Source organism: Trachurus trachurus (assembly GCF_905171665.1).
Source record: "Trachurus trachurus genome assembly, chromosome: 16".
Lineage (NCBI taxonomy): Eukaryota > Metazoa > Chordata > Actinopteri > Carangiformes > Carangidae > Trachurus > Trachurus trachurus.
The window spans coordinates 27,001,808-27,014,874 of NC_139902.1; the positions used below are offsets into that span (position 1 = coordinate 27,001,808).

General features: G+C 40.8%; 1 protein-coding gene across 1 annotated transcript in view; it reads left to right on the forward strand.

Annotated features, from left to right (window-relative positions):
* The window catches only part of LOC310999504 (low-density lipoprotein receptor class A domain-containing protein 4-like), a gene marked incomplete at its 5' end in the record, with an annotated part of 158,446 nt that overhangs the window by 39,456 nt on the left and 105,923 nt on the right, over positions 1-13,067 (forward strand). The window lies entirely within an intron of this gene.

Consider the following 13,067-nt stretch of genomic DNA (forward strand, 5'->3'; position numbering starts at 1 on the left):
GTAAACAACAATGGCGGACGATCAGGAAGATGCAATGTTGGTTGTTTTCGGCCTAATACTGTCTGAAAAAACACAGAGAAAAACAAAACGACTATGGAAAAAGACATGGAGACGGCGGGAATGTGGTCTGTATGTGTTACAGCAGGATCGGACTGGACAAAATCACTCTTAACACACCCCACACCACAGGAAAATCAGACACAATGTCGTTTGCAAACATCAGACAATCGGGCCTTTGCTGGCTTTGATTGGAAAAATGGATTATCCTGTAGTGTGTACCCCGCTTTTTGGTATTTCTAAGTGACTGGATTGATAAGAGGTGTCACTGGAGTACCGGTAAAATCGTACACATACAGTACATACTGTACCCTTCTGACTAATGATGACTAAAAGAAAACAGTGTAGAACAACCATCACTGATGGTTCACCCACAGTTCACTCACTTCATGACTGTTCTCCATTTGTACACTGTTTCTAAAGGAGCTAGCAGCATTATGCCATAATTGAACCACAGAGTCTGAAGCACAAGTTAGCTTGTTTATGTCTCAGGAACCACTGCTGTCCTTCATCCCTTTGCTAAACCAACAAGCACGTCGTCAGTTACATATATACACCACAAACAAAAGCTGTATACCTTAGTTTACCTTGCAGCACTCAACACATGAGCTGAGCTGAATCGATTTGTTGTTGAGATGCTGCTCCAGAGCACAATATAGCACCGACAAAAAAAGAAAAAGGGAGAAAAAAAAGCACATTATATCAAGATGTTGTTTGTGAAAAGTACATACATTATTCTCAAGGTACCAGTTGAACCCAGCAGTACCTGGATTTTGGAGGGATGTGTTATCGCTAAAAAGACCAAATGAGTCTTTTTCAAAGACAGAAAACACTGATCAATATTCTGCAGGGCTGTCGCCGTTTCAAAAAGTTGTGTTCAGCTGAATGTGTTTCGAACGAACCCAAACAGTTCACAGACATGTTGTTGTAGCGGGGACAAGTCGACAAACAGCCTCATCTTTGTTGATGGTTCTTCCATCTATACTGAAGAATCCAAAATACACATGGGCTGTAACACAGGTCAGTAGCACGGCTCCTGTTATATTTAACTCTCACAACATTAACCTAATATAACATAACTCATAATATATCCATGCAGGTACATGTATTCCCTATAAACATTGTCCTCATGTTTGTTTATTTGGATCCCCATATAGCATTAAAAGCACATTACATGACACTACATAAGACAGTTAAAGGAATGGTTCACCAAAAAAATGAAATTCAGTCATTAGTGACTCACCCTCACACTGATATACAGTATATTATATTATTAATATTATTCATCAGCATGAGGGTGAGTCACTAATGACTGAATTTCATTTTTTAGTGAACTATTCCTTTAAAAAGTTCATAATATAGGTAAAATAATATTCTTCCTGATGCCTCAGGCCACAACATAGTTACAGAACAATTTCAGGTTTGCAGCACAACACTCCTATACAGAAAGAAGCATTAATAAACAGATTTACCTGTTGACTGTGTGAATTTTGATGGAAGACTGTTCAGCTCTTTCATTGCTCTTTAAATCACAGTGTGTTGTATTGAATTGCTGTTTGAGATGGGGAACATAAAGAGACCTTGTGGTGCATGTCTGGTGTTCATCAAAGATATAAAATTGAGCTGGTTGTACAAAGTACTTGGGGGACAAGTAACTTTCAGGTTGTTAGGGTTCATTAAAGTGAGAAAAAAAAAACATTCAAGAGCACAGTTATGAACAAAGTTAAAAGTCAGCCTTGGGTGTGATAATATAAAACAGTGGGCAGTTTGCCACAGTCTAAGGTTAAATCCCAGTGAAAGTCAGTAGACACGTTGGCCAGACAGCATTGATCAGTGCAGGCGGAGCAGCAGACTGGCACTAAATCTGCAACCAGGGAAAAATGGCCTAAAGTCGCAGTTCTACCAAGAAAACAGAAATAGCTCTGAAGATGTAACCCTTAGTTTACTTTGCTCAACAAGGGGCCCTGCTTGAAAGCAATGTTGGTAAAGGTGATAATTTAAAAGATGAAACTGATCCTGGGTCTGAAACTGTAGTTCTGGTAGGAAATGGAAACACATGTTTTTTTAAATGTCACTGTCCCTGAGTGTTTAATTTTGTCATGAGGAAAATTACTGGGTGTGAACACAGTTAGTAGGTAGGTGTGTGTCTGAAATACAAAGATCCAAAGAGTGAATTGATATGAGCGACGGCACCGCTCTCATGTACGCAGTGAGGCACAGAGGCTGAGGGGAAAGCTTCACCTAATTGCTTCTGGGGTTTTTTTTCTTTCCCATTGTTTCTGTTAAAGTTTCTGAGTAGCTGCATGAAGCTGCAGTCAGTCAACAGGCTGTAGCTGTAAAAGAGTTTGTAAATGAAATAATCTAGATGGCAGGTTATGAGTTGAATTGAGCTAGTTGAATTGTTTCCATCCACCAGTGTTGCATTACACACATGATGTTTTTCTGTAGTTGCTCTGTAGAGAGGCCTCCATCTTTTTTTCCCCCTTTGGTACAAGACAAACAGTATCAGTAACTGTGCAGTTTGCTAGTTTCACCTGAGTGTCTGGATCAGGAGAAGACCAGGAGAATGTTTTGTTTTTGTTTTTAATATTTTAGAGTCATGTTCTCTTGCTATTGTCTTACTGCAGCAGTAAGTCATTGTTATTTACCAATTTCTAACATGATATGTTGTCGTGCACTTTACAGTGTTTTATATGGTCCTTATACGTCTCTTTCATCGTCATTTCTGATCTATTGCTCCAACCATTTGACTAAATAACATACATTTATATGAGTATCACAAGGTGGATCGAGCCCTGTGTGTCTTTCTTATAGAACTTCTAAGAAATATGGAATGTAGTTTTATAACAATAAAATGAATCAGTACTGACGTTATATCTGACATGAGCTAAAGTTTGTTGAGCAGGGTTTCTTCAACATCCTGAGTGAAGTACATCAGGTTGTTTGAGCTGATGGATCTTCAAGGTAAAGAAAAAAGCCAGACAAACTTCTTCAGAAGTCACCAGAAATACTTGTATAAGAGGTAAATAATGTCTCAACAGGGACTCTCAACTTTTCATCGTGATGATGAGAAATGTGACATTGTATAGGTGCCAGACAGACTTGGGCTTGATGGGGGGACATAGCTGAAAATACTGACTTTATAAGTGAAGTTATATGTGATTGCCATAAAGTACTGAGCACAGCTGATCACTTGATTGCAGCAGAGTTATTTTTCTTTAAATGGTGAGTGTTTTCCTCTCAGTGGTCATCGGCAAGTTTCAGAGTTTACAGGAGATTTGCTGAGAAGTCGAACACCAGGAATCAACTTAAAGAGGAACTAAGCAGGATAATTCCCGTGGCTATGCTACATTTTTACCTCAATCAAAAAACTACAGAGTAATTGTGATGATGAATTGTGACTTGTTACGTGTGAGAATGGAGGCTCTCTGCCTTCCACCTGGCGTCTCACAGCTTAAAACCAACCTTGCAACATCAGTGTCGTACCTTCCCGCCACCCCGGTGTCCCGGCTCTCGTCTCTGAACACGAACACGCTCCCTAACCGGCAATCTTTTGTTTATGACAGTTAAGACACAGATATACACGTCGTAACATCATACAGTATGTCATATAACGTTATCCACCGCTCCATGTATTGATTTTTCGCCAGCTTTGTTGTAAACAAATGCACATGGCTGAGAGGAGGGTTAGCAAAACAGCAGTAAAGCAACCAGACTTGCATAGTTACTCTTTAAAAAAACAACAACAGGTCGTTCACTAATAGTTGTTAGTTGCCCTGAATGTAACACCAATATAAGTGTGTGATTAGCAAAAGAAAAGAAAAAGCTCTCTATGTATCACACACATCAGTCACATTCTTGATTTGCATCATCCTAAGTTTTGTTTTCATTGCACTTATATTTTATTGATGCACTAACTTTTTTCCACCTCGGTGGAAGTGCAAATTAAAAATGTGCATTAAAAGCAGTTGGATGAAAACACCCGCATTTCCTCTTCCTCCCTCTTTTGAAGTCAAAGTCAGATTTCACACACAGGATCTTTCAGGTACAGTATAATAACAGTTCACGGCGATCACAGTGTTAAAACACTGTGGGAAACCACAGAGACAGTCGTGAGTGGAGATTATCGAGCCGTTTGAAGATGTTTACTACACTACACTCTCCAAATGGCGGGGAAGACCCACGTAGAGGCCGAGGTGATGTTTGTAAAAGAGTAATGACAAAGAACCTTGGAGGAAGAACATGTGTTTATATAAGAGCGCGTTCCACGGCAGATCAAGGGCTGAATGCTTCCCCCTCAGCCGTGGTTCGTATCGGCGCTCTTAGCTTGTTAGGATTCACTGAAGTGTGTTGTGGAGAGGGGAAGGTGACCAGAGGACGGTCCGGGTCGATGGTCAACTCTGGCTTAGCCTCTGATCCAGGGTTCAGTCGGGAAACAGCATTTCAATAGCATGTAGCGGGGTCGGCCTTCAGACTCACTCCACCGATTGATTTCATTCATAACTGAACACATGGGTGTTGTGTACGGCTGATAACTAAAACACCTTTTCCTCATGTTAAGAAGAATGAAAGGTCACTGCAGCTATGAAGTGAAGGTTGTACCTTCACTTCATAGCTTCTTTTCTCCCATTTTAACATTTAAGGCCATGATTTTTTTTTCTCTTCCACCTGCATATGAATCTAGTCTGTCGGCAGGTCCTATAGCCTACTGATCATAGGAATTTTCATTTTCTACCGTTAAACTAAGAATTCTTGTTGTTGTTTAGCTAAAGCCAAGGATTATTTTGCCTATCCCATTTAAGAAGAAGAATCAAGGCCTGAGAAAACGAAAAACTAAGAGAACGAAGAAGCAATCTAGTAATATATATATGCTGTATATATAGGACTGTACATATTCACACATAGATGCACAGATACATACAGTATACATATATGCACATGTACACATATGTACCCATTTGATACAGTATATTAAAACATTATATATTGATTTATTGTTGCACTCACAATTATTATTATTTTTTTTATATATGCCGAAAATCGATCCTGCAGTGGTCGAGTTTGAAAAGAGTTAAAGAAAGATCGATTAGTGAACGGGTCATATGACACAGTGATGGGTGAACAGCGTCCATGCTTTCTTTGGGACATCACATCACTATCCTGTTGGAAGTTATGCACACAGCTGTAAACACTGTGACTGAAGTTGAAACAGTTTATTATCAGATGCAGTCCTGTGGCCGTTCCCGTCCACAAACACTATTGAACAATATTATCTTGATTCCAGCTCTAACCTGTAACCTGTGCTGTTAAAGACTTTCTGTTCCTTCGTCCTCCAACAACCCGAGGCGTTACGGTTGTCTCTGTCTCCGTTTCCTTTCCCTCTTTCATAGTTAAACCGCTCTCCGGTCAGATGTCTTCTTGTTTTTCTCTTCTCTTCCCTCCTCTTTCCCCTCATCTATTTCTAATTCACTCATCCGCTCTGCCCTCATCTAGCTCTTTCTCATCTTTCTTTTCATCCAGTTTGGACCCCAAAGCCCATGTTGGGTGACTTGCTGTGTAATTAGGGTGTCAGTGGTGGTGGAGTGTCTCTCTTTGCAGCTGCTGCCGTTGCCTCGACTTGATCTCTCCACTGCGACTCGGGTCAATTAGGCAGAAAATGAATGTAGCTGCAGGATGCTGCTAATTGAATGTGCAGTTGGGTTTAGTCATTGATGGCGGAGGGACGGATGATAAGTAGATCAATGCTGTGGTGGTGACGTGTCTGGGAAATGGTCTGTTTGTGCCTGTATCTGCAGAGTATGTGTGCACGTGTGCTCTGAGCTTTTCCACCAGAAATTTCTTTTATTTTTTACTTTCAAATTATATTTCAATTCAAAACAGAGGCAGATGTCTTAGTTATCCATGTCATGCAAATTCAATTACGTCTATGTTAATTAAGTTTTAAGAGCAGAAAGCAATGTCAAGTATAAGACAGATGCTGTTGGCTAAAACTTGGTTTGGCAAAGGGGGTGGCAACAAAGTGATGGAATATAAATTATTTGATTATTTTTGATTATATGTTTAGCTTTAGGATAAGAGCAGCTTGAGGAGGGAAAAAAAATCATTATAAAAAGCAGCTGTGTTGATTAAAAAAGTTATAATTCATGTGACTCATATGCAATGCATAGGCCAACTGTATATAGAAGTACATAAAACAACAGCAAAGGTCGAGTCTCATGGTTTCAGTACAAAAAAGTCTTATTTTTCAAAGTTTGCATTTTCACAAAGAGCTTTTTCAGATCTCTTGAATCTCTTTGTATATTTAATAACAAAAAAAAATGCACTTTTCAGAAATGACCCAAAAGTCCAGTTTCCATTTATCTTCTTTGCCTTAAAGTGCCCAATTATAAGGCTTTTATCGTGAAACATTACCACTCTAACCCAAACCTAACTTTAACTTTAGAAATGTTTGTGAATTTCATCCTAATTGGGCTCTCAAAGACCTAGTTGGACATGTCCTAACATTAACCTTTAGGATGACAGGGTGCTCTGATGCATTGTTTACGAGGTATGTTAGCTAGCTTCATGTAGACCCAGATCCAGGAATGAGTCCACAATTTTTCCTTTTTCCTTTTCTTTTTCATGCCCGAACAAAAGATTGCTAGCATCACACATAGCGCTTCGGTATAGCCATGATTGACAGTTTCTTGTAGCGCCCTACTGTAAGAATGACCAATGAACTCGCACACGGTCGTAAAGTGATTGATGATTAGTTGGGGTGAAATCTTTGTAGAGTTAGAGTCTCCAGACCAAGACACAGCAGGAATGTGTCGCCACTGTGATTGTTTAATCTGACATGATGATTATGAAAGACAACATTTTGATGTGTGACGTGTGATCCCGGCATAAGTCGTCGTCATCCTCCGCCTCTCCTGCAGCCTCACACTCACTCTGGCCTGTGTTCACTGTTCATTCTCCAGTAAAACATGGAGGCAGATCATCAGCCGCTGAGCCACGGAGCCGAGGTCACAAAAGATGATTAATTATGTGAGACACGGGGGGGTTTGCTCATTAACATGGGTCGGCTCGGTGGAGTCGTCCAGTTGTTGTCCTCAGGGTTTTCTATGGAGCAGCCCGGCCTCCATGTGGTCGGAGCATCGACTCTGAGCTGTCACAACATGAGGAGCCCTGGATGAAGCACTGGATAAACATGTTCATCAGGACCTCCCTCCCTCCCTCCTTCCCTCCCTTCCTCCCTCCTTTTCACTTCCCTCTCTCATTCTGCCACAGTTGCTTTCATCTGTCTTTCACTCTCTGTCTTTGTCTCTCACCCTCTCATCCTCGTCTTTGAAGCCTGTTTAATGTTTTTCTGTTTTGTTTTTTTAAATCTGGCAGTGCTCAGGTCAGAGATGAGTGGTCTCCTGGCTGTAAAGTCTTACAGGACCAGTTAAAGCTGACAGCAGCTGCAGCCGCTCAAGACCCCCCGACTCCCATCACCCACCCCCCCTCTGTCACACCACCACTGCTTTACGGAAATAACTTGAACTCCTGTGCCTCCATATGGACAACTCCAAAGGCGAACCACCTATTGAGTCACGAGGGGTGGGGGGGGGGTGATGTGGCGGAGGTGGCAGGAGTGATTGTTGAATCCTTTTGGATATTCATGAGGATTTAACATACGAGATGAGCTTGATTTGTTTTTACTTTGTGAGAGCGCGGTCAGTGCCGAGGGGCGGTGGTGGAGTGCGTAGTGGATCGAGTGCACTCCAGAATATCTCCAAAATGATGCACATTTCCAGAATGCCAACCCAGAAGAAACAGGCTTGTGGTTGCTTGAATGTCATTCATTGTTGAGATGACTGAAGGGTTTGGAGAGCATTTCATAAGCTTCAAGTGTCGCACAGTTTTTTCCTCAATAGACGACCATGTGTTCTGTAAACTGAGGGCAAAAACACAGAAAAGCAGAGAACAGCATCAAAGGGGCTCTTCACCAGTTTTACTCATGAAGATTAGCACTGATTAGCCTCCGAAGACAATCCTGTTTTAGTCTCTGTGGCTCTGAGAGGAGATAAGCAACTCTTTGTGGTGGTGGCTCACCTTGTTTTTGGAGTTTGCATTTAATACTCAAATTTATTTCTGATTTAATTTGATGGAAATAGGTCAAATGTGTGTTCATGACCTGTGTCCCTTTGTGGCATGTCAACCCCTCTCCTCCCCCCAGCACCTTTCCCAAACTAGTCAGAACAAGTAGCTCTTAATCAAGAAATCATGATGCTTCAGGACTTGAATTGCAGTTCGATGTGATGAGCTCATTAGTACTGGGAGTGGTGCAGAAATGACAGATTGCTATTTAGCTGCATGGGAAACTATGTAGTCGTAAATCTTGTTTACTGTGAACATGTGATAAAAAGTCATTTTAAAGCCCAAAACAAAGAGTAAGACATCAACAGACAGTGATGTTTCGTTTGACTTGAATTCCATTTTGATGTGATGAGTTTAGTGCTGGGAGTGGTGCAGAAATAATAGCAATGACAGATTTATATTCACTGTAGCTGGAAAACTAGTCATAAACCTTGTTTGCCAAGAACATGTAATAAAAAGTAAATTTAAAGTCAAAACAAAGAGACATCAACAGACAGTGAAGGGATAGACATGTGTAGCCTAGTGAAAAAAAAACTATTGATTGTATAATTAAACCTTTAAGTTATATATTTAATCTCTCTTTTAGTACAGGTGTTTTTTCCAGACAGGATGAAAACAGCAAAGGTTATTCCTTTATTTAAGTCGGATGACAAACATTAATTTAATAACTACAGACCAGTGTCATTGCTCTCACATTTTTCTAAAGTGCTTGAAAAACTATTTGTACAGAAGTTAAATAAATTAATTGAAAAGAATCACTTGCTGAGTGAGAGTCAGTATGGGTTTAGAATCAATCTATCTACAGCATTGGCATTAATGGAAATAATGGAAGAAATAACTACAGCAGTTGATGACAAAAAAAATACAGTTGGGGTTTTTATTGATTTAAAAAAAGCATTTGATATGATAAACCACAAGATTTTAATTTCTAAATTATGTAATTATGGTGTGAGAGGAATCGCCTTGGACTGGTTAAGTAGTTTTTTTTTTACAAAACAGAGAACAATATGTACAGTTGGAGGGTTATAAATCTGAATGCATGACGACTGTATGTGGAGTCCCACAAGTATCCGTTTTGGGACCTAAACTTTTTGTTTTATATATTAATGATATTTGTGAAGTTTCCAAGATTCTACAGTTTGTTTTGTTTGACTTGAATTTTTGTTCGATGTGATGAGGTTATTAGTACTGGCCTGGGCCAACACCGCTATTAAAAATCTGAACCTGGTGAATTAAATTTGTTCTTTATTGTCAACAGTTGTTGAGAAAGATCTCATCCAATAGAATATATAAACATATCTTACATGAACATCACCAAACACCAAACTCAATGGCCATGATTTGTTGTGCTGTGCTTGAATTTCCCCAGAAATCTCTAACAGGTTGGTGTCAGGTTAGGGTTAGGGTTAGGTAGGTGGTTGTGGATGTGAATATTTGAGTCACAGGTGGCACCTTTCCCAAACTAGTCAAAACAAGTAGCTCTTAATCAGGGAATCATAAAGCTAATGAGTTGCATTTCAGTTTGATTTAATGAGTTTATTATTGGGCACAGAAATATTTGGCACAGAAATGACAGCAGTCGTAAAATCTTGTTTACCAAGAACATGTGATAAAAAGTCAATTTAAAAGTTGGTATATTTATTGGGTCAACAGGCAAAAAGGTGAATGGTATTGATTGGTTTTGGTGGTTGGATCAAAAAGGAGTGTTTTCCTGATTGTATTATTGATGGTTTGTAGTTTTCCAGGTCATGATTTCACAATGTGGACATTTATTAGACATTTACAATTTAAAGCCGGTGCTGTGTTGTATTATAAGAATCATGGGAGCATTTCTGGAGCTTATGGCCCTTTTCCACCAGCGCTGCTCGCTCCACTCGACACGACTCAACTGGGTTGTTTTTGCTTTTCCATTAGGGATACTGTACCTGGTACCTGGTTCTGTTTTTTGGTGACGCCTCAGCCGAGGTGCAAGCAAGCTGATGACTGACCTAAAGCCATTCGAGCTATGGAAAAGGTCCAACACCACAATTTTTTTTTTTTTTTTTAAATCTGAACCTGGTGAATTAAATTTGCTCTTTACTGTCAAAAGTTGTTGAGAAACATCTAATTGAATAGAATATATACACATATCTTACATGAACATCACCAAACACCAAACTTTCCCCATTTTTTCCCCAGAAATCTCCAACAGATTGGTGTCAGGTGGTTGTGGATGTGAACACTTGAGTCACAGGTGACACAAACACATGTTGTGTGTCTACTTACTTAGTGTGTGTGCTTCCTTGTTTCCATGTTCCAGTGTAGAAGTAGACATGGATGGACAGAGTTCATTAGCGGCGACCACTGTAAAGAAAACCAATGTGTTGCGATGTTACTGTCCGTCCGGCCCCCACTGAGTCGTTAGTATGCATAACAAGCACACTCCGGTGAACAGGTCGAGGTTGGAGGTCAAGGGTGAGTGGAGCTAATGCTTTCATGCTCTTGATTCAGCTCCTCTCGGGTGTAATACCCGCCTGTCAATTTGTTTGAGCTGCGGATTTACATAATGAATTTATATTAGCCAGTGTTCTCCACACACTCTCTTTCACTCTTCTCTCTCTCTCCCTTTCTCTTTAGTTTGTCTCTCTGTCTCTTAGTGTCGCAATTACTCTCCTCTCTCTCCCTCTCCCTCTCTCTCTCTCCATCCATTCCCTCTCTTTTTCTCCACCTCTCCACTCCATTCCCCTCGTCCTCCTCTCATCAAGTTTACCAAGTGCTCAGAGATCAGAGTGTTTAAATGCAAACGAGCTTCATTTCCAAACTGACGCCACAGCCCAAGTATGCCTCGCATACAACAGACTGAGCCCCGCTGAGAGGCTTCGACAACAGATGGATGGATGGAGATGATGGAGAGAGAGAGAGAGAGAGAGAGAGAGGAGTGGGGGGGGGGGTTCTTGGAAGTAATGTGTGAGTATAAAATAGGATGCAGAGCAGCAGGGCAGTGGAGCTTGTAGGTGTCGCTGCCGCTGACGTCCCTGCCAGAAGAAGAACTGATGAACAAGCCGCCGTCTTGTTAGTCATAACACTCTCTGCACTTTCACCGTGCACTGATGTAGTATTTTTTTTTTCGGTGATATTATACACAATAATATCAAAAGCAGCACTGACACATGATTTTTGTGTGTGTGTGTGTGTGTGTGAGTGGATTGCTACTGTGTAGTTTCCATGTGAGCTTCTTCTGAGATTCTGTTTATTATTACTGCAATATGGATCCTTTGGTGCAGTAGCATATGATAACAATACTGTACATACGTACAATAGCAGTTTAAATCAATACAGATAAGAGAGTTGCAGTGGCAAAAGTCCAAACAATGGGTTTGTCCCGACTCCTGTGTCACATTTAGCCTCTGGCACCATGGAGTGAGAAGTGTCAGACGAGCATTGTGGGTAAATGACGATTCATTATTTATTGCCAAACATGAAAAAAGCAAAGTATGAAAGCAACATGAAGTTTTGTGATGAGTCCATGAGTTCGTTCGATCCAGAGATGCTCTGGTGAGTGACGTCACCGCTACAAGAGCCATGACAGACCCACCACACTGGACAAACTCTTTGAGTATGAAGTTTAAAGGGATAGTTCAACATTTTGGCAAATTGGCCCATTGCCATAATAGCAGTAGGTTTGTTACCTTTATTTGTCTGTGCAAGCTATTTTTAGAACGGTGGAGCAGAGCTGCGAGCTGCTCACAGCTACGCTATGGAGGCTAATGGGATTTCCTGGTTTGGTTTCGAACCTACAGTACTGCTATGACTATATGGATTGATGGCAATGGACCAATTTTTCCAAAATGTTGAACTATCCCTTTGAAATCTACATTTTTATCTTCAGAACGATTTTAATTGCACACGTCCTGCAGACTGAACAAGGAACTAGATTTTTACACTAACATCTTCATAAACAGATGGACTTTGTGCATTTGTCCATTTTTTATGGACACTTCACACCCATGTTAGCTGAAGTTCAAAGGTTACATTGAGCAACTGTCTCACCAAAACAGCTCCTAAATGGCTTCTTAAAACATGAGCTTAAGATAAACGCGGTGTGTGTGTGTGGAGGGCAGTGAAGTGACTCAGACTGAGTCAGGAGGATTATCTGGAAGTGTTGAGCAACGGATGATACTGATGTTGGCTGCAGCTCTGCGAGGCTGTTTCTGGCACAGGTGTACTACTTTAATGAGCTGGATGAGAACATGCGCATGCTAACGAGCCAGCATGATTCAGCAGTTGGTTTTAGCATTTTAACACAAGGTAGGGAAGGAAACATGAGGAAAAACGACAACTTCATACTAGAGAGAAAACGTCAGGATAAACCCACTCTGCACAATACAAACACCTGGACCTGGACATCCTTAGATATTTCACCCTGGACCTAGGGGTGTGCCAAAAAATTGATTCACATAAGAATCGCATTTCTCATTTAATACAATTCAGAATCGATGTAAAATGTCCCAAAATCGATTTAAAAAAATGATAAAATTAAACAAATCTGCTGGCTGTCGGCCTCCATTTCCTTAGAATTTAAAGCAGATATCAGCTTCACGGCCGTTTCGGCTAATGCTGCGTTCAAGGCAGGCTTTTGAAACCGTAAGTTACAGCTTCCAGTCACAACTACGACTTGGTAGCGTTCCAGGTAACCCGTAGCTCGTGTTTTTACCATCCTGTTGTCTGTGAAAGTTCCCTATAACGGCCACTCGTAACTTCCGACCCGTGAACTCGTACCAGATCGAACTGGTATGACTTCACAGGAAGGAAAAACACAAAGTACGAGTTTCTTTGAACGCACCATGAGTTAGCGGCCCCCGCCCTTGTCAGGCATCAATTGGTCCTCGTGCTACGTCACCACATTCACG